This window comes from Humulus lupulus, chromosome 9, assembly GCF_963169125.1.
Source record: "Humulus lupulus chromosome 9, drHumLupu1.1, whole genome shotgun sequence".
Taxonomy (NCBI): domain Eukaryota; kingdom Viridiplantae; phylum Streptophyta; class Magnoliopsida; order Rosales; family Cannabaceae; genus Humulus; species Humulus lupulus.
In genome coordinates, this window is record NC_084801.1 from 177,604,755 (window position 1) to 177,609,907 (window position 5,153).

Consider the following 5,153-nt stretch of genomic DNA (forward strand, 5'->3'; position numbering starts at 1 on the left):
TGTTCTGATTGGTTAAATACATGGTGAAGTTGGTTAGGCACGAAGATGTGCAGAACCATAAGGATTTCACAAAAGTCATCATGTGAGAGTTAACTTTCGGTATAGACATTTATAAATCATATTTTTGGGTCCAAAGTGTTTCTTTGGAGTATATGAGAGTACCCAAAAAATTTGGGTGCATTTGAGGATGTTTTGAGATAAATTTTGGAGCATCAAAACAGAGCATCGGCGATGCGTCACCTCGGGGAGGTGATCAAAGGCCACGTGTCGCTCGGCCAAGAAATGGTAGATCGGGCCACATGTCGCCTAGTGCCAGGCGTGTTGCTTGGGTCGTCCGTACGTGTCCATACAATGACATATTTTTGGCTCCAAAATTTAAATTAAAATGCTCTAATCTTATTGGTTGGGTCTAATGAGGTTCATATACTATGTAAATGGTTTATTAAAGTTAATTGATGACTTTATCACTCTCCTCTGTCTCTTCAAAAAGAAGCCTCTCTCTCTCTTTAGCTCTCAAGATTACTAGTTTTCTCCAATATATTCATCAAGAAAGCTCAACTTGTATGAAGGATCACGACTTGTAAATCCCAATCTAATTCCATTGTAGTAGCTACAAGTAATTCCAAAGACAAGGCTAGGAATAAAGATTTTTGGACAACAAATCTACATTTGTGTCAAGACTTGTTCCTTATATAGAGTTAGATTACTTGAAAATTAAGTCATTTTCTCATTTTAATTTGTCAAATATATAGACACCCTTGACAATATAGTATAGAGATGACTTGAGGACCATGGACCTATAATACTAAGCTCTAATAAACCTGATTATTAATTAAACTCTTTAATTAGATAATCTTATTTATTAATTCTATTATTACTCTACTAAATATGAAATTTCATTCTTAGTAATTATAGAATTATTTATGAATAATTTTTTTGTGTTGTCCATTGATCTAATCACTTCATGTAGGTATCTACTTCAATTTATTGGCTCGTTAATTAGAGCTGAACAAAATTATCATTTTACCCTTCTAATTACCTTGTGTTCCTTAAGTACCATTAATTCAATAGTGAATAGTTAATTTATTATCATATTATAAATTCAAGCTTAATAACTATTCGGTTCTAGAATTAACCATTAAGGGCACCAATATTCGATCCATCAAGAAAGCTTGGATTTCATTTTTGTAAGATCATGTTCTCAGTCATTCATACTATTGAATCTCCAAAATAAAAGTCACTAGCCTCATTATACTAAGATACCTTAACGACTGAATCAAAAGACCCAATAGACATGAACATCAGTTCATGACTACTCAGGATTCAAACTTATCTATACATGATCATCAATTTGATATGAATTAAATCTTTATTGCAAACAATATGTTTATAAAGAAATTAATTCACTTCAGATTAGTCATATATAATCTTATATAAAATACATTTACTAAGATGTCTATCCACATCAACAATCTGGGTCTAGATCACATGCATTAATAAAATGCTTAACAAACCGTACTAGCAACCATTGATTAAAGATTCCATACTTTAATATGTTACTGATAATTTTATTAATTATCTATGACTTTAATCCTCTCATACTCATATAAGATCATACTCTTATTAATGAATATGAAATTTTATGGTATTTATAATAAATATTCAATAATAATTCAACCAATCAATCATAATGAAAATGTACTATTATTTAATTATAAATAAAATGTCTTATTTCATTATTTTAGGGCATCAACCCTACACATCCTATTGGTTGGACTTAATGATGATGCTTAACATATTTAAAGGATTTTTTTAGAGCATTTGGGAATTGATCAGTCTCATCTACTCTCTCTCTCTCTTTCACTTTAGCTTTCGAAGATTCAAATTTTTTTTGCAAGAACTTCATCAAGAAAAGTTGGCAAGTTTCAATATTAAAGGTCTTGTTGTATCCCATCCTTATTCCAAGTGCATAAAACCTTAAGCTTCATTTATAGTGGTTTGGAATAAAGATTTTGAACAGATATTTACTAATCTTGTCAAGCCTTTTGTGATCATTTCTTTTTTAATTTATGTTTATGCTTTAAATTTGTGTTCTCTATTGTTGTTGATTCAAATCTAGACTTATCTATTGTTTATTGTGTGAATTACTTACCCTCGACAATGGGTCACCTTGGTCTCTTTATGTAGCCTGACGTAGATTATACTCCTCATTATTATACAAATGTAAATTAGGCACCATGTCCTAATGATATATAAGCATAGCATTAGTGCTTATTGTATTTTTCTTGGCCATAATTGTTAAGATTGGTTAAATATATAGTGACATTGGTCCAGCACAAATAGGTGCAAACACCATTAATTATGATTTCACTAAAGTCAACATGAGAAGGTTGACTTCTGTTGTAGGCGGTTAAAAATTATCATTTTGTGTCTTAAGTATTTCTTTGGAGTATATAAGAGTACCCAAAAAGTTTGGAGGAATTTGGAGGTGTTTTGGGTTGATGCTCAGGGTGGAAAATCAGTGGCAGTGGCAGTGGCATTGCATCGCCTGCCTATTGAAAGACCAGACAGGCAATGCATCGCCTGAATGCAAATGATGCATCACATGGGCTATCCATACAAAGTCGTACAATTATGTGTTATTGGCTCCAAAACTCATTTCAAAATACTCTAATCTCATTGGTTAACACTAATGACGATTCCTACACTATTTAAGGGGTTCATATGAGATTTTGGTGAATTTATTACTCACACTTTCTCTCTAACTCATCAAGATTACTAGTTTTCTCCAAGATCCTCGACAAGAAAGCTTGACTTGTTAGAAGGTCAAGGCTTGTTAATCTCAATACCATTCCACCATTGTAGTAGCTTCAAGCAATCTCATATGGGAGGTAAGGTATAGAGATTTTTGGACAATAATTCCAATTGTGCCAAGCCTTATTGTCATCTCCATTATTTATCTTATGATTTTATGTAACAAGAGAATCTATCTACAAAGGTCTTTTCTTTCTCTTGATCTAATTTGTGTTATTCTTCCATTGTGTATATTGTAATTAATTATCTTAAATTACAACATTCAATTTGTGATCATAAGCCATAATTCCAACAATAACTTAATCTCTTGGTTCTCATCTAAATAGATGGTGGCTTCTTGATCAAGTATGGAATTGAAATATCGAGTTTTGGCAAACAGGGCGGATGAAATATCATGTTTAGAGTCTCTTCTTCTGAACTTGACCTTCCACTTTTTGCCTTTCTTGATCTCTTTTGTGACAACATCAACACCGTTCATTTAACTTCAAATCTAGTTATGTATGCTCAGACCAAACATGTGGAGACAGACTATCACTTTGTGTGAGAACATGTAAATCTCTATCAGATTATTTTCTTAGCTTCTTTAGATCAGATTACTACCTATTTGACTAAGCCTTTTGTTGCTACACATTTTTAGCAGCTTAGACAGTGAGTTTGAAGTAGGACATTAAACCATTATTAGTCTTCACAAATTGTAGCTCAATATGATTAGTTTTTTCATTATTGTATTGTCCTTTTACTCATGGACATGTTTCCACTTTTCTATTATTGCCTCAAAATTTGTAAGCTACACATCTATATAAAAGATATTGTTAGAATATTTGGTCTGCATTAAACATCAGAACACATCAGCAAAGTTATGTTTTTTTTTTCTTCTAGTCTTGTCTACCTTTTTGCTAGATTAGTCTACGTTTATTTCTGGTATTATGTTAAGTTTGATGACAGTTGGAAAACCCCCTATAAATAGGTCTTATTATCTCAATTGTTTAAGAGTGAGAAGAGTACAGATTTCATTTGAAAATAATAGGAGCTATTTCAGAGAGAGAAAAAGAGAGAGCTTGAGAGAGAAACACTTGGGTCTTGGGTGAGAGATTTCTTTGTACATGGTCAAGTGTACTTGGGGTTTTGCTTGGGTTCAAGGCATTGTAATCCATAAAGTGACGAAGTTCTCTAGTGGTGACAAGTTCTAATCTCCATTGCTGTTTCATAGTGCAGAGTAGAACATCCCAAGGGGAGTTCAAAGAGGATGTAGACTCAAGTTACTTGGGCTGAACCTCTGTATTCTTAGTGTTGATTTTATTGTTTTTCTTGCTGATTTTTCTATTGAATTTGTGCATGTTGTGTCTACTAGTTTGTTGATTTTGTGATTGTAGATGAAGCTGGTGTGAGGAAGGTGAATTCCCTAACAGATACTGTACTAAGAGCACTCACAACAACACATCTATATATCACCGAAACCCCATTTTCTTTATTTTACTTTACAACATATATCAACATCTTTATATTTTTTTATATAATTTAAATATTATATATTATTTTTTTCAAACTATCAATAATATCCACATATCTTTTAATATTTACAGTATTTATCCATATATAATGACACATATTTTTGTCAACCATAAAGAAAAGTGATTTAAGTAATAAATGTAGAAAATTTAAAGGTGAACACAAAGATTTTATATGGTTCAGTGGTTAAAATTTACTTTCCATGAGTCAATATTATTGATTGCCGAGAACCAAGTGTTACAATCACATTTCGATGTACAAAGTAATGAAAAGCTCCTAAAATACGACCACGAGTCTCCTATTTATAGTAGGAACACTCTTAAATATCTTTTACACGAAATCAGGAAGGAGGCACATCTGTTTTTTTTTTTAATTTGAAATACAATTACACGATATTTTTCAGAATATATCTACTTCTGCATCAACTATGTCAGTTTTTGAATTCCATTTGCTAGTGGTTATAACTATTATTCGGGATATCAACGAAATAGTTCGTAGTTCCTTCGGGGTGACACCCTCACATGTCAAATTGCTAGTTGAAAAGTAGCTATTTTCGACCTATTGACTGAAGAGATCCCTTCGATTTGTTGACTAAAGTAGCTCAAGTTGCATTTGACTTATAGCTATGCAATTTCGATCTTGACACTTATTGTGAAAATTATGTACTATGCAAGTATACGTAGTTGTAACAAGTAATAAAGTGAAATGAAGTTTCATTTCCATGAAGTCTGTTATTAACTACCAAAAATTAATCTTTAATTCTAATTGATTAGCAAGTAATGAATTCTAAATTTATAAAACTAAAGGAATAAAACAATAAAATAGAACAA